The sequence below is a fragment of the Astatotilapia calliptera genome, chromosome 7 (assembly GCF_900246225.1).
Source record: "Astatotilapia calliptera chromosome 7, fAstCal1.2, whole genome shotgun sequence".
NCBI classification, from domain to species: domain Eukaryota; kingdom Metazoa; phylum Chordata; class Actinopteri; order Cichliformes; family Cichlidae; genus Astatotilapia; species Astatotilapia calliptera.
In genome coordinates, this window is record NC_039308.1 from 25,071,383 (window position 1) to 25,089,200 (window position 17,818).

The 17,818-nt window shown below is 39.6% G+C and overlaps 1 long non-coding RNA gene across 1 annotated transcript in view; it reads left to right on the plus strand.

Moving 5' to 3' along the window:
• Positions 1-17,136, plus strand: part of LOC113025849 (uncharacterized) — a 47,860-nt gene extending 30,724 nt beyond the window's left edge. The window contains exon 2 of the long non-coding RNA XR_003272837.1: positions 16,139-17,136. This is a non-coding gene — a long non-coding RNA (uncharacterized LOC113025849). The remainder of the gene's footprint in view (positions 1-16,138) is intronic.
• The last annotated feature ends 682 nt before the right edge of the window (positions 17,137-17,818 follow it).

Below are 17,818 nucleotides of genomic sequence, written 5' to 3' on the forward strand. Positions count from 1 at the left end.
TTCATTCACTCTCACATTCACACACTGGTGGAGGCAGCTACAGTTGTAGCCACAGCTGCCCTGGGGCAGACTGACAGAAGCGAGGCTGCCATATCGCGCCATTGGCCCCTCTGGCCAACACCAGTAGGCGGTAGGTGAAGTGTCTTGCCCAAGGACACAACGACCAGGACAGAGAGCCGGGGATCGAACCGGCGACCTTCCAGTTACCGATGCGCTTCCCAACCCCTATAAGAACTTTAAGAAAAAAATAAAAGCAATAACGCTATGATCACATTTATCTGTTTTCTTATTGTGTGTGTTGATGTGTTCTCATAAACTTAAAATTATTCTATTAAAAATACATAATAGCAGTGAAAGCTGTCATGTTCCCCTGTCATCTTACATACAGTGATTGAGCTGGATATCCCCATTCTGCCTAACGGCATGTGGCTAGAGAAAGCTATAAATACGTGCCATACCAAAGGAGAAGAGAACTGGTATGCATCTGGAGGCAAATTTTAGTCTGTGTCTGCACCTCTAGACTCAAAATAAAAAGAATCATGCTAGTGTTTTATCATCTGAGAAGGGGTAGCCTCCCTCAAAAAAGCGAAAATGCAGAGGAAAGAGACAATATAATCAACCTCTGGAAAAAATGTCATCTTCTTCCTTAGCACTTCAAACATCTCCAGGTAAAAGGTGGCAAGTGGAAAAGAGGCAATATTGACAGCTGAAGTAAACAGCAGACAGACAGCTGACACTTACTACAAAGAACAACAGCCAGAGTTTTTTGTCCCACAGCAGCCATTATAGGGATTATGCACTTGAATTGGGAGGGATAAGAAAACAGACTCCAATCTGCAGTCTACCCACACCTAGTGGTGAGATTTCATAGACTGTAACTTTAATAATAAAACACAGTACACAATGAAGCATAGAAATTGAAAATAAGAAAAGAGACCACAAATCAAAACAATAAAAAATACAAATGTAACACATTTGAGAGACTCGCGCGAGACACTAGAGAACATGCATACTCACAGAATATCTTCAGTTTAGCCTCTCGAGCCCTTCACCTATCATTGCCAAAAGCTAAATATTTATTAACATTTTACATGTTCTGCCACTTGTGAGTTAACTTGATTGTTTCTTTTAAATTACCCTACGAATTATGCGACAGCCTGAATTCCTTCTATGCAGAAGCAGATAATCAAGGTAACATTTTTTTAAGAAGCTGACCTGTTGTCATTGTGGCTGCCACATAGATACTGTCAGGTCACTTCACTCAGTTAGCAACCTTCCTAAGCAAATTTGACAATTTCACCCCACCATTTGTCATTGAATCTTCTGTGCTCCCATGTTTGTATTCCCTCTGCTTTCCGGATAGATTTGGTGTTTCTTGGAGTGTTGGATTTCATAACATTGTGAACTTTTTTGTTGGACCTTTTAATCAGCCCAATTGGGATTTGGTTTTTATTTTTCAACCTGCCTCTTTGTTCTCCAGCTGAATCCAGAGACTTCAAAAACCATTTCTGTTTGTAGTCTTGTTCAAATGGTGGTGTTTTTCTGGCAGATATTGATTTTCAGCCACTTTATTTATTATTTATTTCAGACAAGTGGCTACATTGTAATTCATCATATGATAAAGGCAAGGGACGTGAGAAAAAAGTTTATAGATTTCAAACCCCTCCGGGACAGAGCACTCTGCTTATATTATTAGCCCCCCCCCCCCCCCCTTTTTTTTAAAATGACTTAAATTTAACTTAAATAACTTAAATTGCTGGTTACAAAATAAATAACGAGGTCTTCCCAACTGTGTTTTTTCGCAGTACTTTGTTGTTTTATTCATTTATTATGGTCCTTTTGATTTCTTTCTAAAACATTGAGTTTTATATTATATATTCCAAGATAAGTTTGTAGCTGGCCAGTGGGGGGTGGGGATCCATATAACCTGATTCCAGGATGATACATATTCGAAAAGCTGGCATAAGTTAGGTTCGAGCTTTAGCCAGAAGATTTGAAACAATGCTGATTAAGGCTCTCAGCGTCAGGTTGAACTCATAGTGGAGTTTCAAATTGCTTGTCTAGGGGGATCCCCATGCTGACACACTGTGTGTTATGTCGACAAGAAATAGCTGTTTTGCCAGAGCTGAGGCAAGGAGCAACTCTAACAAGAGTTCCTTCTCTCATCTTTAAAGTTCTGACAGGATACCGGAATGTACAAATAGCAATTAGGAGCATGGCATTCAGTTTCTTTCTGCAACCCCTGCTGCGTAAAAGTACCAGCTTCATTTGCAGATCTACTTTTGGGGTTTTCTTTGTGGGTTTTTTTTTTTATTTTTATTTTTTTTACATTGATAGCTCAGATGTATCTGAATGCAATATTAGGATGCTCATGGTCATCTACATTCAACTATATCTCCTACATTTAACTATATGCTGACTATGTGAGGTGCACAAACATTTCAAAATCCATGTCTTAGGACCTCAGAATTATGAGGACTGTGAGAAAAGACATGCTGACTGGACTGGTATCCTGAACATACTGAACATGGCACACAGAAGGCAGTTCAGGTTTGATTTGTGAGTACAACATTCAGTTGTTACTGATAAGGGGGCTACTTCCATCATCTTTCGTCACTATACTCTATATACACTCCCTGGCCACTTTATAAGGCACACCTGTTAAACTGCTTGTTAATATAAATATCTAATCAGCCATTTGTATAGCAGCAGTTAAATCCTTTTATGCATGTAGGCAATGTCACAGCCTGCTGAAGTTTACTAAACAACAGAATGGCAAAGAAAGGTGTATTTTAGAAACTCTGCTGATCTAGTGGGATTCTCCCACAACTACGGATATTGGTCTAAAAAGAGCAGCAGTTCTCAGATTGAAAAAATGCCTTCTTGATGGCAAAGGTCAGATGAGAATGGCTAGACTGCTTGGAGATAATAGGAAGGCAACAGTAACTCAACCAATGTATGCAGAAGAGCATCTCTGACTGCACAACACGTTGCTGAAGGACATGTGCTACTGAACTAGATGTGCAGCTGAAGGCCGCACATGGTGCCACTTCTGTCAGCTAAAAACAGGAAACTGAGGCTACAGTTTGAATAGGCTGAACAAATTGGACAGTTGAGAATAGGAAAAAATGTTGCCTGATGATTTTTGATTTCTGCAGCAACATTCGGATGGTAGGGTCAGAAATTGGGATAAACGACATAAAAACATGGATCCATCCTGCCTTGTATCAATGGTTCAGGCTGGAGGTGACGTGTAAGAGTGTGGGCATTTTTCTTGGCACACTTTGGGCCTTTGGTATGAATTGAGCATAATTTCAACGCCACATCCTGCCTGACTATTGTTGTTGACCAAATCCATCTCTTTATGACCACAGTACACACATCATCTGATGGCTGTTTCCAGCACTGTGTTCAAAGCTGAAATAATCTAAAACAGATTTCTTCAACATGACAATAACTACTGTATTCTGTACTCAAATGACCTCTACAGTCACCAGGTCTCAATCCAATAGGGCATCTTTGGTGTGTGTTGGATTTGCATCATGGATGTACCTGGATGTGTCTTGCTGTCATGTCAATATGGACCAAAATCTCTGAAGAGTGTTTTCAGAACTCTGGTTGAAGATATGGCAGAAGGTCAAAGCCTTTACTAGCAAAGTAGACCTAAGAAAAGGTTCCACTGAGTGTACAGCACTTTATTTCTTGTTCAGCTTTTGTTATTTTATTTTATTTTTTAAATAATTCTAGAAGTGGTATGGCAGGTAGGTGGGTGTTTTTTTTACTTTACTTTTTTACCACACTGTAACTGTGAATAATCATGGTCACTAAGGAACTAACATGGTGGCACGCAGAGACACAAAACCCTTGTACCCCAATCCCTCCCTGTTGTTTTTTACTGTTTCCAGACTCACTTTAAGTCAACGGCCAGCACAGTCTCATTATGCCATCATAGGATCTGGTTGCTTACAAGAAGACCTGGATATGGCGAAGGCAGAGCTGAACTGTCAAACAGAAAACAAAGATGAAGCAAAACAATGGCCAAAAACATAGGTTTGAATAAACACACCAGGGAGCTCACCTGCAAACACAGGGAGATAATTAGCTTAGGCTAATTTGTAAATTACCTTTGGCTGGCATGTAAGTATCGGCCTACCATCAAGCAGATGATGGTTTGTTAAAATCCCTTCTACCACTGAAGTGTAAAATTATGATTCACCGCTTCAGAGGAACGATCTTGGAATGAATAACTCATGGAGGTTTTCTGTGCCAGCAAAAATCTGGCACAGCTTTACTGGTTATTTTTGAATGAAGGACATGAAGCAACAGTTAATTCCCAAGGTATGTTCTATTTGTGAAATCAAGCAACTGCAGTGGGAACCATTAAGAAACAGTTTACCTCCTATCATTTTTCCTCCAGTCCCCCTGAAGTAGGTATGATAAACTAATTTAAGTAGAAAAAGAAATTGTGGAAGAAACCAGAGCAACAATAAAAAAAACCCCACATACTTAAAAATTGGAAAGTAATATGACGAAATCAAACCATGATTTTCACAAGATCAATGTGATCTTATTTTCTTGTAAAATGTAGAAGTTTGTCAGCCACGATTTGAAGCAGTTGCTGGTCTTAGCTGCTGCTTAGAGGGAAGTGTAGACAGCTTGAAGTCTTGTCCAGTGGGAATCGAAGCGTGAATAACTCCCTTGACTGACTGACATGTCTTATAATTTCTTAACAAAAATATGAGCAGACCTCAGTAGAAGGATTTGATTAATTGGCAAGTCTGCCCAGGGAATCATTTTGTACAGCCTTCGCGAGGCATACAGGATGACGGAAAATTGTTCTGAGTTTTTAAATTATTAAGCTGTCTTAAGCTTGGTGACAGCAAGACCTCTACAGGATGATTCTTATGCGAGTTCAACACTCAGAAATGGCCAGACTTCAAGATAAACCTGAGTGTCATCAGTATACTGTAAATGTGGAGGAGAAGATTATCTTTCCCTACAACTCAGAAGTGTCACACATGGAGGAAAGTAAAAAAGCTTGATTAAAAACTATCAAAAGATATTAAATGATACATTTTCCCCACAGATGGTTGGGGATGCATCTTTTTTGCAATAGTACAACCAGTGTGGACCCAACCAGTTTGTTGCCCAAACATGGTTTTGGATACTGAATGAGCTCATGAATGCCATGATTGTCACAGTTTTGTCAGAGGTAGTTTCTTTCTTGATGTTCCCAGCCATCCCATATCTCCCCTGCTGTTGGCTCCATTTGATTTTCTTCCAAATGAATTCAGAAATTACGTGGCCTTGCCCATCTATTTAGCAGAGATTCTGAGACCTTCTTACGAGTCAGCCTCTCCAGTCTAATCAATGTTAAGACCTTTTAAATGTCCATCTCTCTTTTTTTTATGTTAAATCCAGAGGAGACCATACCCTTGTGGCTTATAGCTCCTAAACTCTAGAACAGTGGTTCTTAACCTTGTTGGAGGTACTGAACCCCACCAGTTTCATATGCGTATTCACTGAACCCCTCTTTAGTGAAAAATAAAATATGATTTTTTTCAAATTCAAGACATATGTTTTTTTTACTGGTGCACAAAATGAGCCATGCATATCATGGCGGAGGCTCTGCCGAACCCCTGAGACAGATTCACCGAACCCCTAGGGTTCGACCGAACCCAGGTTAAGAACCACTGCTCTAGAAACACCTCCCTGCATTCAGTGAGCCTGCAGTAGTTTGTTTTTAATGTCCAATGTAGGAAATTTTTATAGGCTAGCCTTGTCCTAACCTCCTAGGACCCTGTGTCCTCATATGAAGACTAAATCACAAAAATCTTTATGTTATGCTGTACAATAAATACATTGTCCCCATATCACCTCGTCATGCCCAACTAATCATAAATAGTTTGGATTGTTTCAGAATCTATAAGGCCAGCAAAATGCCCTAGATAACCAAAGCTGATCACCAAATTCCCTCAATGTAGGATTAGGGGATTTTCTTTCCTTTAATTTGTTATTTATTGCACACGCACCACAAAAATCTTTCTTGTTTTTTTTGTTTTTTTTAAAATAATCAGTGTATCACAAGTCAGCTGTGCTACACACACCCTATTTTATCAAGATCTCTATCCTTTGAAGCTTCCATAAACACTTGAGAGCACAGTGAAGTCTGCAACATAAAAAGGATGAAAAGCAGGGCGAGAGCAATCATGCTTAATCTGGAGCATGAAGGGACGGCAGAGAGATATGGGATGAAGATGAGACAAGGAGAGTAACTGGAACACAATGCTATGAGCTTAAATTTTGTTCACCTCATCTTGTGAAAAATCCACTGCACAAGCATTATTATTTCATTGTGTACAGCCCTTCAGCGTGGTTATCAGTACCAACATGTGTACAATTGTGTGTACCTAAGGACTTAGGAACCAAATAGCAGTACTGCGGGACATTTATCATTCTAGTTATCTTTTCTTTTTTATCATTCCAATCCCTGTCTCACTCTTACAATCCTCACACGAGATGCTATCTTGAACCTCTTAATCAGGTTACCAGTACCAGCTGTTTATGCCCCTGGGAGGACAGAGTTTTGTCAACTGTCAGGACACATTGTTCCACCAGTAAAGAAGAACAGATGAAAAGATTGGGAGTTGTACACAAAAGTGCAGAGCCCTCTGAAGAGACAGACAGATGAAAGCAAAAAGTGGACCCTGAAAGTTTGAAAGTGGTCACGGCAGCAAATGCAGCTCTAACATTTCACAATTTCTCCAACACAATTTCTCCATCTTCTGTTTTAAGTGCACACTCAACTGATGTCAACTGAGCCATGTTGTCAACTCAGTCATGTTGTTTGATACCAGGTTCAGACTACACAGATTTTTCTGTCTGGCTGTCAGATAAAATGACTAGACAGATCACATATTGAATGATTATAGCTTGTCTTCTTTCATGAACTGTCTGAAGTCATCAGGAGGGTGTCGCAGAGATCAAAACAAGAATTTACAAACAATGCTGTCAAAAGCTGCAATTATGATACCGGCTAGCCTGTGCTTGAAAAAATATAAAACAGAAAGACATGCTTGTTGTCCATCAACACGACATGCTGAAGCTGAAGCTGAGCATCACGATGGTGAAGAAAGGTGGCGTGCTTGTCGGCATGCTGATCTGCTGTGATTTCATCTCTCTAGCATCAATAGGGTTTTCAGAGAATGGTCTGAAAAAGTCAAAATATCCAGTGAGCAGCAGTTCTCTGAACAAAAAACCCTGTACCCTGTCTGGCGTCAGAGTTAATGGCTAAACTACTTCAAGCTGATAGGAAGGCAACAGTTAACACCAAGGTATGCAGAAAAGCATTTCTGAAAGTACAACATGTTGGACGGTGGGCTACAATGGCAGAAGACACCAGGTGCCACTCCAGTTAACTAGGAACAGAAAACTGGGGCAATGGATCATGCATCCATGATCACCACGAAGGAAACTCTTGGACACCCCCATTAATGTCTTATTAATAACAGTAGTGTATGTACTGTAGAATTGAATAGAATAGAATAGAATTCAACTTTATTGTCATTGCACATGCACAGGTACAGGGCAACGAAATGCAGTTTGCATCCATCCAGAAGTGCTTTAGTGATATAGATATATTACAATATATATTAGCAATAATATAGATATGTGAGTATATTACAGAAATGGGTCTATGGAATGTTATAATGTACACGGTATGAAGTATGTTGTGAATATTCTATAACTATAAGTATGTACAGGCTGTAGTGAGTACAAGCTATGTACAGGCTATGAACAGGATATAAATATGAAAAACTATACAGAATATGAAATAAATAACTTTACAGAATCTGAGATATACAGCTATACAGAAATGGGAACTATGCAAGTTGTAAACAGTTGTAGGGTTAAAGATTATCGTATGATTATTACAGAGCTATACAGTAGTGCAGTTAAGATAAGTGAGATATGTGGATAATTCTACAGAGGCTATATAAAGTGCTAGTGGTTGTGAGTGGTGGTTCAGTCCATGTTATTATTGTGTGTTTGAGGGTACAGTTGTCCATTGTGGGTCTGTGTGTATGTTCAGTCCATGAGTTTAACGTGGGTCAGATGTCAGGAGGCAGAGTTCAGGAGTCTGACAGCTGTGGGGAAGAAGCTGTTCCGGTACCTGGTGGTCTTAGTCCGGAGGCTCCTGTGGCGCCTCCCAGAGGGCAGGAGGGTGAAGAGTCCATGTGATGGGTGACTGGGGTCTTTGATGATTTTCCCAGCCCTTTTCAGACACCGCTTCCTGTAGATGTCTTTTATGGCAGGAAGTGGTGCTCCGGCGATGCGCTGGGCAGTTTTCACGACCCTCTGCAACGCCTTCCGGTCCGAGGCAGAGCAGTTCCCGTACCAGACTGTTATACAGTTGGTCAGGATGCTCTCGATGGTGCAACGATAGAAGTTCACCAGGATGTCTGAGGACAGGTGGTTCTTCCTCAGAGTCCTCAAGAAGAAGAGGCACTGGTGAGCCTTCTTGACCAGCTTGGAGCAGTTGGTCGTCCAGATGAGATCCTCGGAGATGTGGACTCCCAGGAACTTGAAGCTGCTCACACGCTCCACAGCCGTCCCCTTAATGTGGATGGGTGGATGTGGGTCAGCATTCTTCCTGTAGTCCATGATGAGCTCCTTGGTCTTCTCGGTGTTAAGCTGCAGGTTGTTTGTGTCACAACCTGCTGTATGCCATGTAGATGGACTGAGCAGTTTTTGTCAAATTTTGTCCTCCCTCCAGCATCTTGCCCCAAATGTCCTTTTTAATTGGGAACAATTTTATGCAAAATACAGATTTTTTAATTTTTTTCCACAGCTTTTTCTTTTAGCAGAATGAACGTTGTAGAAATTTCTGATGGAATGCAATAGCAGTGCTTGAATGGGAAAACATTTGTCTTCTCATCCACCATGGAAATTCCAGCTAACATAACTTTTTGTGGGTGTTGTACAAGTAAAGAACAGGATTGTAAATGAAAACAGAACATTACAGGTTTTTACAAAACCACATTATAGTACTTAGCAGACAGCCGTGCTTTTTCATCCAAAAAACACTTTATGTAATGACTGACTGAGTGTTGCATTCAACATGCAGTGTATTTTTTTTTCTCTATCATGGGGCAGAGAAGAGTTGGAATTAGATTTCTGTTCGTGCTGAGAAAAGAGATGCACTTAGAAATTGCTGTTTCATTCTCAGCATTCCGCCAGTCAGTTTGACCTTTCTGCCCTTTTGTCACACTTGATTATAATCACACAAAAGCAATGTGGCTACTGTGAAATGTCAAGTAGGTATATTAACAATAATAAAAAAAATACATTTCACATGCCGGCATGCTAGGAAAAAAAAGCAGTAGACGAAAAGCCTTCCAATTCATGACTGTCACTGCAAAGCTGAGAAAATGTCAGAAATTATCTGTTGTGATGCTGAATTCTAAAACACTCCCCCAAAATAGTTAACTGTCAGCAGCAAAACAGAGAGAAGAACTGAGGATGAATTCGTCACTCTCCTGATAAAACTGTCCTAATATAGAGTATATCAAGCCTCTACCACAATAAAAATGTTAAATGCAGCCCAATTTCTGTGTGTTTGGACCCTGTGTTTTGAGTTGTGTTATGGGCTCTTGATTACTTCTTGGAGTTATGAAATAATGGATGTTTAAGCTTTGTGTTAGCCTTGAGTTTAGTTCATCTAGTACCTGAGTTTTGTTTTCTATATTTCTAGTTCTCAGTTCCCTGTTTTATTTAGTCAGTTCCCTTTCATGTCTGTTTTGGTCTCGCCTCTGTGTGTTCTCGCTTGCGTCCCCTGTATTTAGTCAGTTTGGTCTCTGTGTTTAGTTTAATTTTTAGTTTGTAGTCTGTAATTAGTTTTTACTTTGATCTATTTCCCTAGATTGCAATATTTAGTTATCTTTGTCTGTGGCTCTGGTCATGTCTACATGTCCACTGTCTGTGCCCTGTCTCTATGGTTAGTTGTGTCAAACATGTCTTGTCTCCTGTCAGTCATGTGTCTGTGTTTGTTTATTCCTTCCCTGAGTCAGGCTAGTACGCCTGGAGTCTGGAGCTCTGTCTCTGTTTGCTTCCTGTCTAATTTTGATAGTCTGTGTCCAGTGTGCATTGTGTTCAGTTTTGCTTCCCCTGTCTTGTTAGTCTGATTTAGTTTACCTGTGTTCCCTGGTGTAGTCCATCTCCCTGATTACCTTGTGTATATTTAAGCCCTTAGTTTCTGTCTGTCCCTCTATGCTGTGTTTTTCCTCCTAGTTCTTCCGGTCCTAGTTTCTAGTAGGTTTTGTTCCTACGTTGTTCTGTGTATGAGATTTTTAATTCCTGCGGTTAACATCCATAAATCTGTGTTTGAGTTCTAGTCCTGTCTCCAATATCCTTCATTTTGGGTCCACACTCTGCCTGCCTCACAGGGCCACATGACACTGCACATATTATCAAAAGGTTTGAAGATACATTGTTACAGTACTGTGGAAAAAAACAAAAAAACAAAACAGTTCTTAGTTTTCCGATTTTTCTTTCTGCATATTTGTAATACTTATGTGTTTCAGATCATTAAGAAAAATGTAATATCAGACAAAGATAATCTGAGTAAATACGAAAGTTTTTAAATAAAAATGTAATTTATTATAATAAAAAAGGATCTTGTGTCAAAACTAGGGGTCATAGAAGAACCCAGAACAACATCTAAAGAACCTCAGGCCTCACGTGCCTCAGTTAAGATCAGAGTTCATGATTGATGACAAAGGCTCATCTCACATTTCCCCAAAACATCTTGATGATGCCCAAGACTTGGGAAAATAGTCTGTGGACTGATGAAACAAAACCTGAACTTTTTGGAGGGTTCCTGTTATGTCTGGCATAAAACTAACACAGCCTTTCATAAAAAGAACATCATACCAACAGTCAAACATGATGATGGTAGCGTGATGGTCTGGGGCTGCTTCCGGATGACTGTAATTGATGTAAGCATAATTTCTGCTCTCTATCAAAGAATCTTAAAGGAGAATATCTGGCCTTCATTTATACCCTGAAGCTAAAGCACGCTTGAGTTATGGAGCAGGACGATGATCAAAAACACACCAGCAAGTCCACCTCTGAATAGCTATAACTAAATGAAAGTTTTAAAGGGAACTAGTCAAAGTCAGGACTTAAATCCGATTGAGATGTTATGGCACGACCTTAAAGAGACCATTCATGTTTGAAACCCTCCGATGTGGCTGAATTAAAGAATTATGCAAAGAAGAATGATGTGAAAGACTCATTGCCAGCTCATGCTACTAAGGGTGACACAACTAGTTACTAGGTTTAGAAGTGCGATTACTTTTTAACACAGGTCCAAGTGGGTTTAGAAAGCCTTTTTCCTTTATAAATGAAATTGTTATTTAAAAACCGAGTTTTGCATTTACTTGGGTTGTGTTTGTCTAATATTAAAATTTGTTTGATGTTCTACTTTTTCATGGCACTGTAGCCGCTTTCCACTTTGAGAAAGTATGACGTGTGCACTGGTTGGTGACCCCCTGGCATCAATGCTAAGGGAAAAAAATGTGTATTCTCTAACCAGTTGACAAATGGTTGCTGGAGGTTGCTAGTTTACACTAGGCAAAACTAGGTGAAACAAGGGTGCAAAAACCTCCTTGTAATTGCTTTGGTCATTAGTAGATTGCCATTGTTGTCCAAAATTTGCATGAAAGATGGCAAAATGTTTTCAGCTAGTTTATAATCACTCGCTGAGCTATAGTGAAACAGAAAAAAGCAAAACAGACACCTTAATATTCAAAGTTGAAGTTAAGCCTTTTGAAACACTAGCTGCTGTTGTTGAGTTTTCCAGACAAGCCAGCATCTTTCATGCAAACTGCAGACAACCCAGGTAACCCGCTAATGACCAAAGCAATTGCACTGATTTTCAGTCCAGCACCACATACCTCTTCGCAGCCAACTTCACCTAGCGACTGCTAGCAACCTTTAGCCATTGCCCAACTGTCAGGGAACACACATTTTCCCTTAGTAATACTGACTCTTCTACAGGAGTCATCATGTCTCCTTTAAAAAAACAAACAAAAAAACCCATAGTGAATAGTCACTCAAAAGAACAAAGATAATGAAAAAACATAGATCCCAAATAACCAGAACTAATAGTATGTAAATTGTTATGGATGGAATAAAAGCAAAGTAGAGAAAAATCGTATTTCCAGACAGAAAAGATAATTTTAACAGTGCACTATATCAAAATTCTGACCACTTCTGGAATAGGTACTGTGGAGAGCCAACTTTGATAATCATCGGCACAGTTATAAGTTCAACTGACATTACAATCGAAGATAATTGTTCTTTAAAAATAAATATTTTTCCAGTACAGCAGAATTCATTTGTATAGAAAAAGAAATGCACTTTAGCATCGAATATAGAGAAATGTACCTTCATTCATATTTTACATACACTCCAGTGTGTATTTAATAACAGCTATCATATGAATAAAGGCAGGTAAAGAGAGGACTGAGAAGGAAATTAAATTCTGATGATGCAGTGACCTCTGGTGAGTTAAGTTTTATTGTGTAATTCAGATTTTCAAATTGTTGGGGTTAGGTTAGTGTTTTGGTGCAGCATTAATTTAAAAAGCCTTTTTTGTGCTGTTGATCTAAAATACTTTTATGCTCTGGCACTAGTGAATCTTTAACAAGCTGAGTTTGCTGCTATGAAGGCCTGAAGGCTGCGCAGAATACATTAATAAGGGGGTCCGACTTAATTTATTGAAATGTAAACACCATTTTAAATAGACGCTTTGTTTGGTTTCCCCTTTAGTCCCAGAGGAAAAGAATCAGTGGAGATATAGCTGAAACCAAAATAAGATGTCACCCACAAGAAATATGTGAGTTATTTATTAAAAGTGAGTTAAACTCATTATTGATGAGAGTTCAGTTACATCTAAAATGCATTGTGGGATTGGAGGGTGGGCGGGGGTACACTGAGAGAGAGAGGAAATAAAGAGAATAAATATGAGCAAATAAATATGAGGGCGGCCGAGTGGGTGGGAAGACAGAGACAAAGTGCATTAGTTCAAAAAAAAAAATATGGGAAGAGGTTTCAATAAAACATATGTGTAAGATTTGATTATATTGCTTTTTCCATTAGCTGCACAGTGGAAAACTAAATAATTAATAATAATCTAAATGTCACAGGGCTTTCCATTTAGATTCCTTCTGATTTTGTAGCTATTTCATTAAAACTAAAGTTTCAAAGGTGTAGAGGTGTATTAGAGTGCTAATTGAAGACCAGTAGAGTTAATTTTATATGATCTCACATGAAAAGTGATGAAAACTTTATGATTGTAACTTCTGTATCATTAGAGCTCTCATACTAATCACACTGAGCTGTTTCCTTCATTGGCTTGAAAAGGCCATGACACCGATCAAAAGATTGAGTGGTGTGCATGTTATACTTGTCTGGGACTCAGTTTGCTGTCAGTGATGTGGGTTCACTCACAGGGTGACTGAGTGACAGAACGAGCTGGGAACGAGTGACACTGTGTGAGAAAAATAACATGTAATGGGCTATTACTGCACAAGAGCTCCTCGACTCCAGCAATCTGCCTCTGGGATCTTCCCTGCCACAGTGAGAGAATACAAAATAGAGAAGGAACCAGACAGAGAGATTGACTGATGGGCAGGAAAAAGGTAAAGATGCCAGAGGGAAATCAAAGGTGGTGGAAGAGTCTCCAGAGAAATTAGATGATTTCACCTTTCAAAAAAGAACCACAAATAAATAAATAAATCTTTGCTCAGAAAATGTCGTGTTTGTATGATATGTGTTTTAGAGGCATAATCTTTTTTCTTAACGTAAACAAAGAATTGCCCCACCACCAGAGGGGTTTCCACTGCCTTTTCAGAGTTAAGTGGATTCTTATTGTTAAGACAGACATGACTGAATACATACAATGAGCCTTTTATTCATATGCATTATGTATTTAGTGTATCCGGTTTGGCTTCCTCCTTGTCTTGTTGTGTCAGATTAGTTCCAGCTGTGTTTCCCTCCTGTTTCCCATGCCCTCGTTATCCTTTCTGTATTTAGCCCTCAGTATTTTTCTGCCTGTTGTTGGACCTTCTGCTAATCTGTCCTCATGTTTCCTAGTCTCGGACTTGTCCTGTCTCGAGTTTCTGTATTTTTTCTATATGCCTAGTGTTTGTGTTTAGCTTTTCCTTGTTTAGTTTTGACTGTTTATCTGTGCCTTTGTCACGGTCAGCGGGGGCTGACCGCGTGGAGAGTGTGGTGGACCCAGGTGCGAACACAGGTGAGGAGACGGGAGTGAACTTAAACTGAAAGCAAGCCTTTATTTGGGCTGATACAGAGGGGAGTAGACAAAACATAACAGGGACATAGACCGCAACTAACCAAAAACCTAAACTGGAAAAACACTAACATGACTGAAAGGAATAACTATGATCGCTGTGAACAGAATGCTGTGCAGATGCATGGAAACTGAACCAAATGGCGTGACAAAACTGACGTGAACATGACCTGCACGGAACCTCATCGTGCGGGTGCATGAAACACAGCACACACCAAATGGCAAACATGAACTGCACAGAATCCTGAAAAACACTTGACCAGAGGGAAGGTACACAGATGACGTGACACAGACTGCATGAAACACAGAGACTAAATACCCACAAGGATGATTAGGGGAAGTGGAAACACATGAGGGAGAACAGCTGACACACATGAACCTAATGACAGGACAGGGGACGTGAAACTACATAAGCTGAACAAGGAACACTGGACTCTTTCAAAGTAAAACAGGAAACATGGAGATTAGACATGACATGAACTTAACATAAGCACACAGACATGAAACATGACAGGTAGCCACACGAACCAGGGACACTGAGTACAGGGGGAGATGACAGAAACAACTAAGAAACAAAGGACTAAACAGCAACCTAGAAATTAACTAGATGAGCTAAACTAGAACACAAATGAATACAAAAGATACATAAAAACTCAAACACTGGGTCACACAATCCAGTACTGTGACAGCCTTTTGTTTGTAAAAATCACTGACTCACTTTTTTCTTACTCCACTTTTGTCTCCTTTGTCTGCATTTGGGTCCACACTTAATCTCCATTCTCCACCGTCTGCCACAGCAAACGTGACAGCAGTACGTTATCGCTCTTTGCCACTAAATTCAGCTAGAGACTGACAGCAACCTCCAGGAACCACTTGCCAACCAATCTCTAGGAATGTGTGACCTTTTGGGGCCTTTAATTTATGTTGTTTCCAAAAGGTAGTATCATCAATATGAATTTAAGCTAATGACAAATTATACTGTTATACTGACAATACACAGGCTAGGGACTGGAAAGGAACTACGATAGCTCATGAAATTGGTTAAAACTACAAAGGGCAATAACCCGCAGTAGCAAAAAATATATACCAGAGTTCACAAAAGAAATTATTTTGTGATTTATTCCCAAGAGAATCATTTCTCACCACTGCACAGCTACACTGGACACTTAGAGTCCCCCAGTTCCCATGTCCCATTTTAACCCCTGGTTGGGTCACAATCTCTTAAAACACAATTATTCAGGTAAGCATTTCATCAGAGGGGCGATATTCATAGGAACAAGGTGCAGAGGTAAGTTAAGAAAGGCTCACCAAACGTATTTATATGGACGCAGTGAAAAACCTGCTGAGTACTGAGTAATTCACCTCCAGCATGGGATATAGACTCTCAACTTGTGGGAATTTTAATACTGATGATTTAAGCAGACTGAATGTTCGTCCTAGTCCAGGTGAGCACAATTGGATGTGTTTTTCTATGGCGGAGACTTTTAATCTCCACAGGTTAGTGAAAGGAAACTAATGTCCCAGTCAAGATAATACCGATGTTTCATTAAGATGTGCAGAAAAGTTTTCCTTTATTTTCATGAAGTGATTTGAACTCCATCAGGTTCCTTGTCACAGTAAGTGTTCAGTGGTTTTATCTGTACCTAAAAATAAAGCCATCAAAATCATTCAGTGACTAAAGGCCTTTGGCGCTCTCATCATGAAAACCTTTGAAGATATTGTGCAATTCAAACAAAATTGGATTCACTTCTTTTCTTCCAGGGCAGGCAGAGTTGTTGAGGATGCCAAGAGCACTCCACGTAATAGGGTCCTGGATTACCTGGATGGTGCGAAGAATTCTGTACGGCTACTTTTTATTGACTTCTCCCTGCTTTCAGTTTTATCTATCATCACATTTCAGCTGATGAACTTACCAGTAACCACCTGTGTTTTTGCTTTGTTTTGTTTTGGGTTTTTTGTTTTTTTTAACTGACAGGTCTCAAAAGGTAAAGCTCTGTAATCTTTTATGTAATGCTATTTTTTGTGCATTTGTCTTATACGTAAATCCCCAAAATATGACACAAATTTTCTTTTTATTTTCCATACGAAGAGCAGATGACTCCCATCAATGCATTGCTGCTCAGTGATGAACAATCAAACTGGTCTTTGATGAATTAAGTGACTAGAGTAAAGATTTCTTTTTGGACATCAGTTGGCCAAAAAACGAAGACTTCATGAAGAACTCTATCGCTCATCTTTGTTTTATTTGTTTCCAGGCTGTTGAAGTTGTACGGCTTTACAAGTGTGACAGGCAGCAACAATGTCAGCTTTTGATCCAAACACCGGTGAATTATGTGGGAAGGTCCATCTGTTGTTGTACTTTCATCAGAAGCACTACGAAGCCCAAAAGTTTTGATCTTGACTCAAATTGCATGAGATGCTTTAGCCTTGTTGCATTGAGTTGGTACTCAGAGAAAGGTAATTTTCTTTAGGTAAAAAGTTTTTTTTTTTAACTGCTAGAAACAACCTAAACAACCTCTTCCAGCTGTAAAAGATCAGAGTCTCTAATTAGGCCCAGTCAGTCCTCACTCACCTGCTTACCCTTTGTTAAATAAGTTAAGGTTGTTTTGAACTCATTTGTCCCTTATTCGTATCCTTTTAAATGAAGTGATGCAGCTTTATTTGTTTTGCGTGACTTGTTTCTGTGTTGACTGTTGGTGATAACTGTGCACCAAGTTGCTCCTCAGAGATAATAAAAATGACTTTGACCTTTAATAAAATCAGGTGTTCTGTTGTGTAACTAATCTTTTTTTCATGTAGTAGAGTGTCCTGCTTCACACTATAAATAAACATGTGTATCGCTATATCTGGATTTAAAGGAACACTTTGAATAACATATTTTGACAGCTGCTGTGCAGAATATGGTGAAGTTTGAAATTAATATGCATAGCTTTAGTTGCCCTCGAGTGTTGCTGTTTGCTGATTGCTTCATCCCTAAGTCAACTGTGGATTGTTGCGTCTGTGTGTGCTGTTTCTTGCTCTCTCCACTGTCTCGAGCACCTTCCTTTTCCTGTTGAGGCAGTGAGTCGTGCTCAACTAACTCCACTCAGTAATCAACACACTGGGAATACTTCAGCTTTGGAAAAGCAGATGGCCGGGGCCAGAGTGCCTTTGTCCAGGCAGTGCTTAAGGCTTTTGGTTGTGTCCGTTTCCTCCCATAGGTGAAGTACTGTGTTCTTTTAATCGACTTAACCCGATTTTTTCAACAGCTCGTAAGTTACACAATAGGTTTCTTTGTACTCAGTGGTTGTCTTTTTAAAGTTTAACTATCATTAAACACATTCATTTTGCTCCTGCTTCTGCCTCCGTCTCTCCTTTTCCTCTGAAAGCTTTTTGTGTTTTCTGGGCAAAACTAAAAAGATGATTGCAGGTTTTTCAGTAGTCAGCAACCTTAGCAAAGTT